The sequence below is a fragment of the Bubalus kerabau genome, unplaced genomic scaffold (genome assembly GCF_029407905.1).
Source record: "Bubalus kerabau isolate K-KA32 ecotype Philippines breed swamp buffalo unplaced genomic scaffold, PCC_UOA_SB_1v2 scaffold_25, whole genome shotgun sequence".
Classification (NCBI taxonomy): Eukaryota; Metazoa; Chordata; class Mammalia; order Artiodactyla; family Bovidae; genus Bubalus; species Bubalus kerabau.
In genome coordinates this window covers 2922721-2940987 of record NW_026577879.1, presented here as the reverse complement: position 1 = coordinate 2940987, position 18267 = coordinate 2922721, and positions in this window count along the sequence as shown.

Below are 18267 nucleotides of genomic sequence, written 5' to 3'. Positions count from 1 at the left end.
AACCTGTCAACCGCTTGATCAGCACCTGTCAGCAGCTTGATCAGCAACTATCAGCTGCTTGATTAGCCCCTGTCAGCCACTGGATCAGCGATTATCAGCCGCTTGTTATGCACCTGTCAGCAGCTTGCTCAGCGCTTGACGACTTTCCACTCAGCCAATTGAAAAGCAAAGACTCAACCGCGTGAATATCATCTTTCAGCCAGTTGATCTGTGCCTACTGAGCCCCGCAGTCAGTGCCTACACTGCTGCCCAATCAGTGCTTGTCAGCCGCTTGACAAGTACCTGTCAGCCACTTGATCAGCACCTGTCAGCAGCTTGATGTGCACCTATCAGCCGCTTGATTAGCACCTGTCAGCCAGTTGACCAGCACCTGTCAGCCGCTTGGTCAGCGCCTATCAGTGGCTTGATTAGCCCCTCTCAGCCAGTTGATCAGCAATTGTCAGCCGCTTGTTAAGCACCTGTCAGCAGCTTGATCAGCGCTTGACCACTTTCCACTCAGCCGATTGAAAAGCACTGACTCAGCCGCGCGAATAGCATCTTTCAGCCAGTTGATCTGTGCCCACTGAGCCCCGCAGTCAGTGCCTACACAGCCGCCTGATCAGTGCTTGTCAGCCGCTTGACAAGTACCTGTCAGCCTCTTGATCAGCAGCTAATCGGCCACACGATGATCATTTACTCAGCCGCGCGATCATCGCCTCAGCCTCTTGATCTGTGCCTACTCAGCCCCATGACCAGCGCCTACTCAGCCATGCGATCTGTGCCTGACAGCCACTTGATCAACGACTATCAGCCGCTTGATCATCGCCTTATCAGCTTCACGATCAGCACCTACTCAGCCGCTTGGTCAGAACCTGTCAGGCAGTTGATCAGCACCAGTCAGCCGCTTGATCATTTCCTGCTCTGCTTGTCATTCAGCTCCTGGTCATCCACTTGATCAGTGCCTGTCAGCCGCTTGAGAAGTACCTGGCAGCCACTTGACCAGCACGTAATCAGCCACGCGATCATCATTTACTCAGCCGCACGATCATCGCCTCAGCTGCTTGATCTGTGTCTACTCAGAGCCGCGATCAGCGCCTACTCAGCCGTGCGATGTGCGCCTGACAGACACTTGAGAAGTACTGTCAGCCACTTTATCAGCGACTCTCAGTCGCTTGATCAGCACCTGTCAACGACTTTATCAGCACCTGTCAGCCGCTTGATTAGTGCCTGTCAGCTGCTTGACCACTGCCCACTCAGCCGATTGAAAAGCGCCAATGCAGCCGCGCGATAAGCACCAGTCAGCCGCCTGAAAATCACCTGTCAGCAGCTTGATCAGGGCCTATTAGCCACTTGATTAGCACCTGTCAGGTAGTTGATCAGCACCTGTCAGCCAATTGATCAGCACCTGTCAGCCGCTTCATTAGCACCTGTCAGCCAGTTGAACAGCACCTGTCAGCCCCTTGATCATCGCCTATCAGCCGTGTGATTAGCACCTGTCAGCCAGTTGATCAGCACCTGTCAGCCTCTTGATCAGAACCTGTCAGCAGCTTGATCATCGCCTATCAGCTACTTGATTAGCACTTGTCAGCCAGTTGATCAGCACCTGCCTACCGATTGATCAGTGCCTGTCAGCTGCTTGATCATTGCATTCTCAGCTGCACAATCAGCACCTATCAGCTGCTTGTTTAGCACCTGTCAGCCAGTTGATCAGCACCTGTCAGCACCTTGATCATCGCCAATCAGCCGCATGATTAGCACCTGTCAGCCAGTTGATCAGCACCTGTCAGCACCTTGATCATCGCCTATCAGCCGCTTGATTAGCACCTGTCAGCCAGATGATCAGCACCTGTCAGCCTCTTGATCAGAACCTGTCAGCACCTTGATCATCGCCTATCAGCCGCTTGATTAGCACCTGTCAGCCAGATGGTCAGCACCTGTCAGCAGCTTGAGCAGCGAGTATCAGCTGCTTGATCAGCACCTGTCAGCCAGTTGATCAGCACCTGTCAGCTGCTTGATCAGCACCTGTAAGCCGCTTAAACAGTGCCTGCCAGCCGCTTCATCAGTGCCTGTCACGTGCTTGATCATTGCCTTCTCAGCTGCGCGATCAGCGCCTACTCAGCCGCGAATCAGCCCCTCCACAGCCGCGTGATCATAGTCTGTCAGCCTCTTTATCAGAGTCGGTGATCTGCTTGATCAGCACCTGTCAGCAAGTTGAAGAGTGCCTACTCAGCCGCGCGAATTGCATCTCTCAGCCAGTTGATGTGCACGTACTGAGCCCAGGAATCAGCGCCTACTCAGCCGCCCGGTCCGTGCCTGTCAGCCGCTTGAGAAGTACCTGTCAGCCGCTTGATCAGCACCTATCAGCAGCTTGATCAGCGCCTATCAGCTGCTTAATTAACACTTCTCAGCCAGTTGATCAGCACCTGTGAGCCGCTTGATCAGCGCCTATCAGCCGCTTTATTAGCACCTGTCAGCCAGTTGATGAGCACCTGTCAGCCGCTTAATCAGCACCTGTCAGCAGCTTGATCCGCACCTGTCAGCATCTTTATCAGCACCTATCAGCTGCTTGATTAGCACCTGTCAGCAAGTTGATCAACACCTGTCAGCCGCTTCATTAGAAACTCTCAGCCAGTTGATCAGCCACTGTCAGCCGCTGGATTAGCACCTGTCAGCCACTTGATCAGCACCTGTCAGCCGCTTCATAAACGCGTGTCAGCCTCTAGAGAAGTACCTGTCAGCCACTTGATCAGCACCTGTCAGCCAATATATCAGGAACTCTCAACATCTTGATCAGTGCCCACTTATCTGCGTAATCAGAGCCTACTCAGCCACAGGATCAGTGACCCTCAAGCGGCTGATCAGCGCCTGTCAGCCGCTTGATCATTTCCTGCTCTGATGGTCATTCAGCGCCTGGACAACCACTAGATCAGTGCCTGTCAGCCCCTTGACCAGTGCCCACTCAGCTGATTGATAAACGCATACGCATCCACGCGATAAGCGCCTGTCAGCCACTTGAGAAGCATCTGTCAGCAACTTCATCAGGGCCTATCAGCCACTTGATCAGTACCTGTCAGCCAGTTGATCAGCACCTGTCAGCCACTTCATTTGCACCTGTCAGCCACTTTATCAGCAACTGTCAGGCGCTAGGGCAGCCCCTATAAGCAGCTTGATCATTAACTGTCAGCCACATTATCAGCACCTGTTAGCCGCTGTATCAGAACCTGTCCACCGCTTGATCAGCACCTGTCAGCAGCTTTATCAGCACCTATCAGCTGCTTGATTAGCACCTGTCAGCATGTTGATCAACACCTGGCAGCCGCTTCATTAGCAACTGTCAGCCAGTTGATCAGCAACTGTCAGCCGCTTGATTAGCACCTGTCAGCCAGTTGATGAGCACCTGTCAGCCGCTTGATCATTTCCTGCTCTGATGGTCATTCAGCGCCTGGACAACCACTAGATCAGTGCCTGTCAGCCCCTTGACCAGTGCCCACTCAGCTGATTGATAAACGCATACGCATCCACGCGATAAGCGCCTGTCAGCCACTTGAGAAGCATCTGTCAGCAACTTGATCAGGGCCTATCAGCCACTTGATCAGTACCTGTCAGCCAGTTGATCAGCACCTGTCAGCCACTTCATTTGCACCTGTCAGCCACTTTATCAGCAACTGTCAGGCGCTAGGGCAGCCCCTATAAGCAGCTTGATCATTAACTGTCAGCCACATTATCAGCACCTGTTAGCCGCTGTATCAGAACCTGTCCACCGCTTGATCAGCACCTGTCAGCAGCTTTATCAGCACCTATCAGCTGCTTGATTAGCACCTGTCAGCATGTTGATCAACACCTGGCAGCCGCTTCATTAGCAACTGTCAGCCAGTTGATCAGCAACTGTCAGCCGCTTGATTAGCACCTGTCAGCCAGTTGATGAGCACCTGTCAGCTGCTTGATCAGCACCTGTAAGCCGATTAAACAGCACCTCCCAGCCGCTTCATCAGTGCCTGTCAGCTGTTGGATCATTGCCTTTTCAGCTGCGCGATCAGCGCCTACTCAGCCGCGAATCAGCCCCTCCACAGGCACGTGATCATAGTCTGTCAGCCTCTTTATCAGAGTCAGTCATCCGTTTGATCAGCAACTGTCTGCAGGTTGAAGAGTGCCTACTCAGCCGCGCGAATTGCATCTCTCACCCAGTTGATCTGCGCCTACTCAGCCCCACAATGAACGCCTACTCAGGCGCCCGGTCCGTGCTGTCAGCCGCTTGAGAAGTACCTGTCAGCCAGTTGATCAGCACCTCTAAGCCAGTTGATCAGCACCTGTAAGCCACTGGATCAGCACCTGTCAGCCGCTTGATCAGCAACTTTCAGCAGCTTGATCAGCACCTATCAGCTGTTTAATTAACACTTCTCAGCCAGTTGATCAGCACCTGTTAGCCGCTTAATCAGCGCCTATCAGCTGCTTGATTAGCACCTGTCAGCCAGTTGATTAGCACCTGTCAGCCGCTTAATCAGCACCTGTCAGCAGCTTGATCAGGGCCTATCAGCCACTTGATCAGTACCTGTCAGCCAGTTGATCAGCACCTGTCAGCCACTTCATTTGCAACTGTCAGCCACTTTATCAGCAACTGTCAGGCGCTAGGGCAGCCCCTATAATCAGCTTGATCATTAACTGTCAGCCACATTATCAGCACCTGTTAGCCGCTGTATCAGAACCTGTCCACCGCTTGATCAGCACCTGTCAGCAGCTTTATCAGCACCTATCAGCTGCTTGATTAGCCCCTGTCAGCCACTTGATCAGCAATTGTCAGCCGCTTGTTATGCACCTGTCAGCAGCTTGATCAGCGCTTGACCACTTTCCACTCAGCCGATTGAAAAGCACTGACTCAGCCGCATGAATAGCATCTTTCAGCCAGTTGATCTGTGCCTACTGAGCCCCGCAGTCAGTGCCTACACAGCCGCCTGATCAGTGCTTGTCAGCCGCTTGACAAGTACCTGTCAGCCTCTTGATCAGCACCTAATCGGCCACACGATGATCATTTACTCAGCCGCGCGATCATCGCCTCAGCCTCTTGATCTGTGCCTACACAGCCCCATGACCAGCGCCTACTCAGCCATGCGATCTGTGCCTGACAGCCACTTGATCAACGACTATCAGCCGCTTGATCATGGCCTTATCAGCTGCACGATCAGCGCCTACTCAGCCGCTTGATCAGAACCTTTCAGGCAGTTGATCAGCACCAGTCAGCCGCTTGATCATTTCCTGCTCTGCTGGTCATTCAGCGCCTGGTCCACCACTAGATCAGTGCCTGTCAGCCCCTTGACCAGTGCCCACTCAGCTGATTGAAAAGCGCCAATGCAGCCGCACGATAAGCACCAGTCAGCCGCCTGAAAATCGCCTGTCAGCAGCTTAATCATGGCCTATAGGCCACTTGATTAGCACCTGTCAGCTAGTTGATCAGCACCTGTCAGCCAATTGATCAGCACCTGCCAGCCGCTTCATTAGCACCTGTCAGCCAGTTGATCAGCACCTGTCAGGCTCTTGATCAGAACCTGTCAGCAGCTTGATCATCGCCTATCAGCTACTTGATTAGCACTTGTCAGCCAGTTGATCAGCACCTGCCTACCGATTGATCAGTGCCTGTCAGCTGCTTGATCATTGCATTCTCAGCTGCGCAATCAGCACCTATCAGCTGCTTGTTTAGCACCTGTCAGCCAATTGATCAGCACCTGTCAGCACCTTGAGCAGTGAGTATCAGCTGCTTCATCAGCACCTGTCACCCAGTTGATCAGCACCTGTCAGCAGATTGATCAGGGCCTACCAGCCACTTGATTAGCACCTGTCAGTCAATTGATCAGCACCTGAGAGTCGCTTCATTAGCACCTGTCAGCCAGTTGATCAGCACCTGTCATCCGCGTGATCAGCACCTGTCAGCAGGTTGATCAGTGCGTATCAGCTGCTTGATTAACACCTGTCAGTCTATTGATCATCACCTGCCAACCGCTAGATCAGCGCCCACTTTGCTGCATGAACAGAGCCTACTCAGCCACGCGGTCAGTGACGCTCAGCCGGTTGATCTTCTCCTGTCAGGCGCTTGATCATTTCCTGCTCTGCTGGTCATTCAGCGCCTGGTCAACCACTTGATCAGTGTCAGTCAGCCGCTTGACCACTGCCCACTCAGCAGATTGAAAAGCGCCTATGCGGCCGAGCGATAAGCGCCTGTCAGCCGCTTTACAAGCACCTGTAAACCGCTTGATCAACACTTACTGAGCTGCGCTATCAGTGCTTAATCAGCTGCGAGATCAGTGTCTGTCAGCTGCTTGATCAGCACCTGTCAGCCGTTTGTACAGTGCCTATTCAGCTGCGCAAATAGCATCTCTCAGCCAGTTGATCTGCTCTAACTGAGCCCCACGATCAGCACCTACTCAGCCGCCCGATCAGTGACTGTCAGCCTCTTGAGAAGTACTTGTCAGCCACTTGATCAGCACCTGTCAGCCGCTTGATAAACGCATGTCAGCAGCTTGATCAGTACCTGTCAGCCACATTATCAGCACCTGTCAGCCAATATATCAGCAACTCTCAACAGCTTGATCAGTGCCCGCTTAGCTGCGTAATCATAGCCTACTCAGCCACAGGATCAGACACCCTCAGGCGGCTGATCAGCGCCTGTCAGCGGCTTGATCATTTCCTGCTCTGATGGTCATTCAGCGCCTGGACAACCACTAGATCAGTGCCTGTCAGCCCCTTGACCAGTGCCCACTCAGCTGATTGATAAACACATACGCATCCACGTGATAAGCGCCTGTCAGCCACTTGAGAAGCATCTGTCAGCAACTTGATCAGTACCTGTCAGCCACTTGATCAGTACCTGTCAGCCAGTTGATCAGCACCTGTCAGCCACTTCATTTGCACCTTTCAGCCACTTTATCAGCAACTATCAGGCGCTAGGGCAGCCCCTATAAGCAGCTTGATCATTAACTGTCAGCCACATTATCAGCACTTGTTAGCCGCTGTATCAGAACCTGCCAACCGCTTGATCAGCACCTGTCAGCCGCTTAATCAGCACCTGTCAGCAGCTTGATCAGGGCCTATCAGCCACTTGAACAGTACCTGTCAGCCAGTTGATCAGCACCTGTCAGCCACTTCATTTGCCCCTGTCACCCACTTTATCAGCAACTGTCAGGCGCTAGGGCAGCCCCTATAATCAGCTTGATCATTAACTGTCAGCCACATTATCAGCACCTGTTAGCCGCTGTATCAGAACCTGTCAACCGCTTGATCAGCACCTGTCAGCAGCTTTATCAGCACCTATCAGCTGCCTGATTAGCACCTGTCAGCATGTTGATCAACACCTGGAAGCCGCTTCATTAGCAATTGTCAGCCAGTTGATCAGCAACTGTCAGCCGCTTGATCAGCACCTGTAAGCCGATTAAACAGCACCTGCCAGCCGCTTCATCAGTGCCTGTCAGCTGCTGGATCATTGCCTTCTCAGCTGCGCGATCAGCGCCTACTCAGCCGCGAATCAGGCCCTCCACAGCCACGTGATCATAGTCTGTCAGCCTCTTTATCAGAGTCAGTCATCCGCTTGATCAGCAACTGTCTGCAGGTTGAAGAGTGCCTACTCAGCCGCGCGAATTGCATCTCTCACCCAGTTGATCTGCGCCTACTGAGCCCCGCAATGAACGCCTACTCAGCCGCCCGGTCCGTGCCTGTCATCCGCTTGAGAAGTACCTGTCAGCCAGTTGATCAGCACCTCTAAGCCAGTTGATCAGCACCTGTAAGCCACTGGATCAGCACCTGTCAGCCGCTTGATCAGCGACTTTCAGCAGCTTGATGAGCACCTATCAGCTGCTTAATTAACACTTCTCAGCCAGTTGATCAGCACCTGTTAGCCGCTTGATCAGCGCCTATCAGCCGCTTGATTAGCACCTGTCAGCCAGTTGATTAGCCCCTGTCAGCCGCTTAATCAGCACCTGTCAGCAGCTTGATCAGGGCCTATCAGCCACTTGATCAGTACCTGTCAGCCAGTTGATCAGCACCTGTCAGCAACTTCATTTGCACCTGTCAGCCACTTTATCAGCAACTGTCAGGCGCTAGGGCAGCCCCTATAAGCAGCTTGATCATGAACTGTCAGCCACATTATCAGCACCTGTTAGCCGCTGTATCAGAACCTTTCAACCGCTTGATCAGCACCTGTCAGCAGCTTTATCAGCACCTATCAGCTGCTTGATTAGCCCCTGTCAGCCACTTGATCAGCAATTGTCAGCCGCTTGTTATGCACCTGTCAGCAGCTTGATCAGCGCTTGACAACTTTCCACTCAGCCGATTGAAAAGCAAAGACTCAACCGCGTGAATATCATCTTTCAGCCAGTTGATCTGTGCCTACTGAGCCCCGCAGTCAGTGCCTACGCAGCTGCCCGATCAGTGCTTGTCAGCCGTTTGACAAGTACCTGTCAGCCACTTGATCAGCACCTGTCAGCAGCTTTATGTGCACCTATCAGCCGCTTGATTAGCACCTGTCAGCCAGTTGACCAGCACCTGTGGGCCGCTTGACCAACCATATCAGTGGCTTGATTAGCCCCTGTCATCCACTTGATCAGCAATTGTCAGCCGCTTGTTAAGCAGCTGTCAGCAGCTTGATCAGCGCTTGACCACTTTCCACTCAGCCGATTGAAAAGCACCGACTCAGCCGCACGAATAGCATCTTTCGGCCAGTTGATCTCTGCCTACTGAGCCCCGCAGTCAGCGCCTACTCAGCTGCCCGATCAGTGTCTGTCAACCGCTTGAGAAGTACTGTCAGCCAGTTGATCAGCACCTGTCAGCCCCTTAATCAGCGCCTATCAGCCGCTTGATCAGCACCTGTCAGCCACTTGATCAGCACCTGTCAGCAGCTTGATAAACGCGTGTCAGCCTCTTGATCAGCACCTAATCTGCCAAGCGATGATCATTTACTCAGCCCCGCGTTCATCGCCTCAACCTCTTGATCTGTGCCTACTCAGCCCCACGACAAGCGCCTACTTAGCCACGTGATCTATGCCTGACAGCTACTTAATCAACGACTATCAGTCGCTTGATCAGCACCTGTCAACCACTTTATCATCACCTGTCAGCCGCTTGATCAGCGCCTGTTAGCCGCTTTATCATCACATAATCAGCTGCATGATCAGCGCCTAATCAGCTGCTTGATCAGTTCCAGTCAGCCAGTTGATCAGCACCTGTCTGCACCATGATAAGCGCCTGTAAGCTGCTTGATTAGCACCTGTCAGCCAGTTGATCAGCAACTCTCAGCCAGTTGATCAGAACCTGTAAGACACTGGATCAGCGCAAGTTAGCTGCTTGATCATCGCCTTATCAGCTGCACGATCAGGACCTACTCAGCCGCTTGATCAGAACCTGTCAGCCAGTTGATCAGCACCTGTCAGCCCCTTATTCAGCACCTGTCAGCAGCTTTATCAGCACCTATCAGCTGCTTGATTAGCACCTGTCAGCATGTTGATCAACACCTGTCAGCCGCTTCATTAGCAACTCTCAGCCAGTTGATCAGCCACTGTCAGCCGCTGGATTAGCACCTGTCAGCCAGTTGATCAACACCTGTCAGCTGCTTGATCAGCACCTGTAAGCCGCTTAAACAGCGCCTGCCAGCCGCTTAATCAATGCCTGTCAGCGCTTGATAAGTGCCTTCTCAGCTGTGCGATCAATGCCTACTGAGCCTCGAATCAGCCCCTACACAGCCACGTGATCATAGTCTGTCTGCCGCTTGATCAGAGACTGTCAGCCTCTTTATCATCGCCTAATCAGCTGCGTGATCAGCGCCTACTCAACCGCATGATCAGTACCTGTCAGCCACATTATCAGCACCTGTCAGCCACTCTATCAGCACCTGTCAACTGCTTGATAGCGACCAATTTTCTGCGTGATCAGATCCTACCCAGCCACGTGATGTGCGACCCTCAGCTGGCTGATCAGCGCCTGTCAGCTGCTTGATCAGGTCCTGCTCTGATAGTCATTCAGCACCTGGTCGACCACTAGATCAGTGCCTGTCAGCCCCTTGACCAGTGCCCACTCAGCGGATTGAAAAGCGCCAATGCAGCCGCACGATAAGCACCAGTCAGCCGCCTGAAAATCGCCTGTCAGCAGCTTGATCATGGCCTATAGGCCACTTGATTAGCACCTGTCAGCTAGTTGATCAGCACCTGTCATCCGCTTGATCAGCACCTGTCAGCAGGTTGATCAGTGCGTATCAGCTGCTTGATTAACACCTGTCAGTCTATTGATCATCACCTGTCAACCGCGTGATCAGCGCCCACTTTGCTGCAAGATCAGAGCCTACTCAGCCACGCGGTCAGTGACGCTCAGCCGGTTGATCTTCTCCTGTCAGGCGCTTGATCATTTCCTGCTCTGATGGTCATTCAGCGCCTGGACAACCACTAGATCAGTGCCTGTCAGCCCCTTGACCAGTGCCCACTCAGCTGATTGATAAACGCTTACGCATCCACGCGATAAGCGCCTGTCAGCCACTTGAGAAGCATCTGTCAGCAACTTGATCAGGGCCTATCAGCCACTTGATCAGTACCTGTCAGCCAGTTGATCAGCACCTGTCAGCCACTTCATTTGCACCTGTCATCCACTTTATCAGCAACAGTCAGGCGCTAGGGCAACCCCTATAAGCAGCTTGATCATTAACTGTCAGCCACTTTATCAGCACGTGTTAGCCGCAGTATCAGAACCTGTCAACCGCTTGATCAGCACCTGTCAGCCTCTTGATCAGAACCTGTCAGCCAGTTGATCAGCACCTGCCTACCGATTGATCAGTGCCTGTCAGCTGCTTGATCATTGCATTCTCAGCTGCGCAATCAGCACCTATCAGCTGCTTGTTTAGCACCTGTCAGCCAGTTGATCAGCACCTGTCAGCACCTTGAGCAGTGAGTATCAGCTGCTTCATCAGCACCTGTCACCCAGTTGATCAGCACCTGTCCGCAGATTGATCAGGGCCTACCAGCCACTTGATTAGCACCTGTCAGTCAATTGATCAGCACCTGAGAGTCGCTTCATTAGCACCTGTCAGCCAGTTGATCAGCACCTGTCATCCGCTTGATCAGCACCTGTCAGCAGGTTGATCAGTGCGTATCAGCTGCTTGATTAACACCTGTCAGTCTATTGATCATCACCTGCCAACCGCTAGATCAGCGCCCACTTTGCTGCATGAACAGAGCCTACTCAGCCACGCGGTCAGTGACGCTCAGCCGGTTGATCTTCTCCTGTCAGGCGCTTGATCATTTCCTGCTCTGCTGGTCATTCAGCGCCTGGTCAACCACTTGATCAGTGTCAGTCAGCCGCTTGACCACTGCCCACTCAGCAGATTGAAAAGCGCCTACGCGGCCGAGCGATAAGCGCCTGTCAGCCGCTTTACAAGCACCTGTAAACCGCTTGATCAACACTTACTGAGCTGCGCTATCAGTGCTTAATCAGCTGCGAGATCAGTGTCTGTCAGCTGCTTGATCAGCACCTGTCAGCCGTTTGTACAGTGCCTATTCAGCCGCGCAAATAGCATCTCTCAGCCAGTTGATCTGCTCTAACTGAGCCCCACGATCAGCACCTACTCAGCCGCCCGATCAGTGACTGTCAGCCTCTTGAGAAGTACTTGTCAGCCACTTGATCAGCACCTGTCAGCCGCTTGATAAACGCGTGACAGCAGCTTGATCAGTACCTGTCAGCCACATTATCAGCACCTGTCAGCCAATATATCAGCAACTCTCAACAGCTTGATCAGTGCCCGCTTAGCTGCGTAATCAGAGCCTACTCAGCCACAGGATCAGACACCCTCAGGCGGCTGATCAGCGCCTGTCAGCGGCTTGATCATTTCCTGCTCTGATGGTCATTCAGCGCCTGGACAACCACTAGATCAGTGCCTGTCAGCCCCTTGACCAGTGCCCACTCAGCTGATTGATAAACGCATACGCATCCACGCGATAAGCGCCTGTCAGCCACTTGAGAAGCATCTGTCAGCAACTTGATCAGGGCCTATCAGCCACTTGATCAGTACCTGTCAGCCAGTTGATCAGCACCTGTCAGCCACTTCATTTGCACCTTTCAGCCACTTTATCAGCAACTGTCAGGCGCTAGGGCAGCCCCTATAAGCAGCTTGATCATTAACTGTCAGCCACATTATCAGCACTTGTTAGCCGCTGTATCAGAACCTGCCAACCGCTTGATCAGCACCTGTCAGCCGCTTAATCAGCACCTGTCAGCAGCTTGATCAGGGCCTATCAGCCACTTGAACAGTACCTGTCAGCCAGTTGATCAGCACCTGTCAGCCACTTCATTTGCACCTGTCAGCCACTTTATCAGCAACTGTCAGGCGCTAGGGCAGCCCCTATAATCAGCTTGATCATTAACTGTCAGCCACATTATCAGCACCTGTTAGCCGCTGTATCAGATCCTGTCAACCGCTTGATCAGCACCTGTCAGCAGCTTTATCAGCACCTATCAGCTGCCTGATTAGCACCTGTCAGCATGTTGATCAACACCTGGAAGCTGCTTCATTAGCAATTGTCAGCCAGTTGATCAGCAACTGTCAGCCGCTTGATCAGCACCTGTAAGCCGATTAAACAGCACCTGCCAGCCGCTTCATCAGTGCCTGTCAGTTGCTGGATCATTGCCCTCTCAGCTGCGCGATCAGCGCCTACTCAGCCGCGAATCAGCCCCTCCACAGCCACGTGATCATAGTCTGTCAGCCTCTTTATCAGAGTCAGTCATCCGCTTGATCAGCAACTGTCTGCAGGTTGAAGAGTGCCTACTCAGCCGCGCGAATTGCATCTCTCACCCAGTTGATCTGCGCCTACTGAGCCCCGCAATGAACGCCTACTCAGCCGCCCGGTCCGTGCCTGTCAGCCGCTTGAGAAGTACCTGTCAGCCAGTTGATCAGCACCTCTAAGCCAGTTGATCAGCACCTGTAAGCCACTGGATCAGCACCTGTCAGCCGCTTGATCAGCGCCTTTCGGCAGCTTGATGAGCACCTATCAGCTGCCTAATTAACACTTCTCATCCAGTTGATCAGCACCTGTTAGCCGCTTGATCAGCGCCTATCAGCCGCTTGATTAGCACCTGTCAGCCAGTTGATTAGCCCCTGTCAGCCGCTTGATCAGGGCCTATCAGCCACTTGATCAGTACCTGTCAGCCAGTTGATCAGCACCTGTCAGCAACTTCATTTGCACCTGTCAGCCACTTTATCAGCAACTGTCAGGCGCTAGGGCAGCCCCTATAAGCAGCTTGATCATGAACTGTCAGCCACATTATCAGCACCTGTTAGCCGCTGTATCAGAACCTGTCAACCGCTTGATCAGCACCTGTCAGCAGCTTTATCAGCACCTATCAGCTGCTTGATTAGCCCCTGTCAGCCACTTGATCAGCAATTGTCAGCCGCTTGTTATGCACCTGTCAGCAGCTTGATCAGCGCTTGACCACTTTCCACTCAGCCGATTGAAAAGCAAAGACTCAACCGCGTGAATAGCATCTTTCAACCAGTTGATCTGTGCCTACTGAGCCCCGCAGTCATTGCCTACACAGCCGCCCGATCAGTGCTTGTCAGCCGCTTGACAAGTACCTGTAAGCCCCTTGATCAGCACCTGTCAGCAGCTTGATGTGCGCCTATCAGCAGCTTGATTAGCACCTGTCAGCCAGTTGACCAGCACCTGTGGGCCGCTTGACCAACGCATATCAGTGGCTTGATTAGCCCCTGTCAGCCGGTTGATCAGCAATTGTCAGCCGCTTGTTAAGCACCTGTCAGCAGCTTGATCAGCGCTTGACCACTTTCCACTCAGCCGATTGAAAAGCACCGACTCAGCCGCACGAATAGCATCTTTCGGCCAGTTGATCTCTGCCTACTGAGCCCCGCAGTCAGCGCCTACTCAGCTGCCCGATCAGTGTCTGTCAGACGCTTGAGAAGTACTGTCAGCCAGTTGATCAGCACCTGTCAGCCCCTTAATCAGCGCCTATCAGCCGCTTGATCAGCACCTGTCAGCTGCTTGATTAGCCCCTGTCAGCCGCTTGATCAGCAATTGTCAGCCGCTTGTTATGCACCTGTCAGCAGCTTGATCAGCGCTTGACCACTTTCCACTCAGCCGATTGAAAAGCAAAGACTCTACCGCGTGAAGAGCATTTTTCAGCCAGTTGATCTCTGCCTACTGAGCCCCGCAGTCAGCGCCTACTCAGCTGCCCGATCAGTGTCTGTCAGCCGCTTGAGAAGTACTGTCAGCCAGTTGATCAGCACCTGTCAGCCCCTTAATCAGCGCCTATCAGCCGCTTGATCAGCACCTGTCAGCCACTTGATCAGCACCTGTCAGCAGCTTGATAAACGCGTGTCAGCCTCTTGATCAGCACCTAATCTGCCAAGCGATGATCATTTACTCAGCCCCGCGTTCATCGCCTCAACCTCTTGATCTGTGCATACTCAGCCCCACGACCAGCGCCTACTTAGCCACGTGATCTACGCCTGACAGCTACTTAATCAACGACTATCAGTCGCTTGATCAGCACCTGTCAACCACTTTATCATCACCTGTCAGCCGCTTGATCAGCGCCTGTTAGCCGCTTTATCATCACATAATCAGCTGCATGATCAGCGCCTAATCAGCTGCTTGATCAGTTCCAGTCAGCCAGTTGATCAGCACCTGTCTGCACCATGATCAGCGACTGTAAGCTGCTTGATTAGCACCTGTCAGCCAGTTGATCAGCACCTCTCAGCCAGTTGATCAGAACCTGTAAGACACTGGATCAGCGCAAGTTAGCTGCTTGATCATCGCCTTATCAGCTGCACGATCAGCACCTACTCAGCCGCTTGATCAGAACCTGTCAGCCAGTTGATCAGCACCTGTCAGCCCCTTATTCAGCACCTGTCAGCAGCTTTATCAGCACCTATCAGCTGCTTGATTAGCACCTGTCAGCATGTTGATCAACACCTGTCAGCCGCTTCATTAGCAACTCTCAGCCAGTTGATCAGCCACTGTCAGCCGCTGGATTAGCACCTGTCAGCCAGTTGATCAACACCTGTCAGCTGCTTGATCAGCACCTGTAAGCCACTTAAACAGCGCCTGCCAGCCGCTTAATCAATGCCTGTCAGCGCTTGATCAGTGCCTTCTCAGCTGTGCGATCAATGCCTACTGAGCCTCGAATCAGCCCCTACACAGCCACGTGATCATAGTCTGTCTGCCGCTTGATCAGAGACTGTCAGACGCTTGATCAGCGCATAATCACCCCCTCGATCAGCGCCTATTCAGCAGCGTGATCAGCACCTGTCAGCCGCTTGACAAGCTCCTATACACCACTTGATCAACACCTAATTAGCTTCGCTATCAGTATTTACTGAGCCATGCGATGCTCGCCTCAGCCGCATGATCTGTGCCTACTCAACCCCGCGATCACTGCCTACTCAGCCGTGCGATATGTGCCTGACAGCCGATTGAGAATTACTGTCAGCCGCTTGATCAGCGATTATCAGCCACCAGATCAGCATCTGTCAAAGATTTAACAGCACCTGTCAGCCCCTTGATCAGCGATTATTAGCCGCTAGATCAACATCTGTCAACGACTTTATCAGCACCTGTCAGCCACTTCATCAGCGCCTGTCAGCCGCTTTATCATCGCCTAATCAGCTGCGCGATCAGCGCCTACTCAACGGCTTGATCAGTACCTGTCAGCCACTTTATCAGCACCTGTCAGCCACTCTATCAGCACCTGTCAACTGCTTGATCAGCGACCACTTTGCTGCGTGATCAGTTCCTACTCAGCCACGTGATCCGTGACCCTCAGCCGGTTGATCAGCGCCTGTCAGCCGCTTGATCATTTCCTGCTCTGCTGGTCATTCAGCGCCTGGTCAACCACTTCATCAGTGCCTGTCAGCCACTTGACCAGTGCCCAATCAGCTGATTGAAAAGCGCCTACACAGCCGCGCGATAAGTGCCTCTCATCCGCTTGACCAGCACCTGTCAGAAATTTGATCAGGGCCTATCAGCCACTTGATCAGCACCTGCCAGCTGCTTGATGAGTGCCTATCAGCCGCTTGATTAGCACCTGTCAGCCAGTTGATCAGCACCTGTCAGCCCCTTGATCAGCGCCTATCAGCCGCTTGATTAGCCCCTGTCAGCCAGTTGATCAGCAATTGTTAGATGCTTGTTAAACACCTGTCAGCAGCTTGATCAGCACCTGTCAGCAGCTTTATCAGCACCTGTCAGCCGCTTAATCAGCACCTGTCAGCATGTTGATCAAAACCTTTCAGCCGCTTCATTAGCAACTGTCAGCCAGTTGATCAGCGGCTGTCAGTCTCTTCATTAGCCCCTGTCAGCCAGTTGATCAGCACCTGTCAGCTGCTTGATCAGCACCTGTAAGCCGCTTAAACAGTGCTGCCAGCCGCTTGATCAGTGCCTTCTCAGCTGCGCCATCAATGCCTACTTAGCCGAGAAACAGCCCCTACACTGCCGGGTGATCATAGTCTGTCGGCCGCTTGATCAGAGACTGTCAGACGCTTGATCAGCGCCTAATCACCCCCTCGATCAGCGCCTATTCAGCAGCGTGATCAGCACCTGTCAGCCGCTTGACAAGCTCCTATACACCACTTGATCAACACCTAATTAGCTTCGCTATCAGTATTTACTGAGCCATGCGATGCTCGCCTCAGCCGCATGATCTGTGCCTACTCAACCCCGCGATCACTGCCTACTCAGCCGTGCGATATGTGCCTGACAGCCGATTGAGAATTACTGTCAGCCGCTTGATCAGCGATTATCAGCCGCCAGATGAGCATCTGTGAAAGATTTAACAGCACCTGTCAGCCCCTTGATCAGCGATTATTAGCCGCTAGATCAACATCTGTCAACGACTTTATCAGCACCTGTCAGCCACTTCATCAGCGCCTGTCAGCCGCTTTATCATCGCCTAATCAGCTGCGCGATCAGCGCCTACTCAACGGCTTGATCAGTACCTGTCAGCCACTCTATCAGCACCTGTCAAATGCTTGATCAGCGACCAATTTGCTGCGTGATCAGATCCTTCACAGCCACGTGATCAGTGACCTTCAGCCAGTTGATCAGCACCTGTAAGCCACTGGATCATCGCTTGTGAGTCGCTTGATCATCGCTTTGTCAGCTGCATGATCAGCGCATACTCAGCCGCTTGATTAGCGCCTTTCAGCCAGTTGACCAGCACCTGTCAGCCGCTTGATCAGCGCCTAATCAGCTGCATGATCAGTGCTTATTCAGCTGCTTGATCAGTACCAGTCATCCAGTTGATCAGCACCTGTCAGCAGCTTTATCAGCGCCTATCAGCTGCTTGATTAGCACCTGTCAGCCAGTTGATCAGCAATTGTCATCCACTTGTTAACGCCTGTCAGCAGCTTTATCAGTGCTTGACCACTTTCCACTCAGCCGAATGAAAAGCAACGACTCAGCCGCGTGAATAGCATCTTTCAGCCAGTTGATCTGTGCTTACTGATCCCCGCAGTCAGTGCCTACACAGCCGCCCGATGAGTGCTTGTCAGCCGCTGGATTAGCATCTGTCAGCCAGTTGATCAGCACCTGTCAGCCCCTTGATCAGCGCCTATCAGCTGCTTGATCAGCACCTGTCAGCTTATTGATGACCGCCTATCAGTCGCTTGATCAGCACCTGTCAGCTGCTTGATCAGTGCCTATCAGTGGCTTGATTAGCCCCTGTCAGCCAGTTGATCAGCACCTGTCAGCCGCTTGATCAGCCCCTATCAGTGGCTTGATTAGCCCCTGTCAGCCAGTTGACCAGCACCTGTCAGCCGATTGTTAAGCACCTGTCAGCAGCTTGATCAGCGCCTGACCACTTTCCGCTCAGCCGATTGAAAAGCACTGACTCAGCCACGCGAATAGCATCTTTCGTCCAGTTGATCTGTGCCTACTGAGCCCCGCAATCAGTGCCTACTCAGACGCCCGATCAGTGTCTGGCAGCCGCTTGAGAAGTACCTGACAGCCAGTTGATCAGCACCTGTCAGCCCCTTAATCAGCGCCTATCAGCCGCTTGATCAGCACCTGACAGCCCCTTGATCATCACCTGTCAGCCGCTTGATCAGCGACTGTTACCCACATTCTCATCGGCTAATCAGCTGCATGATCAGCGCCTACTCAGCTGCTTGATCAGTACCAGTCAGCCAGTTGATCAGCACCTGTCAGCAGCTTGATAAATGCGTGTCAGCCTCTTGATCAGCACCTAATCAGCCACGCGATGGTCATTTACTCAGCCGCGTGATCATTGCCTCAGCCTCTTGATCTGTGCCTACTCAGCCCC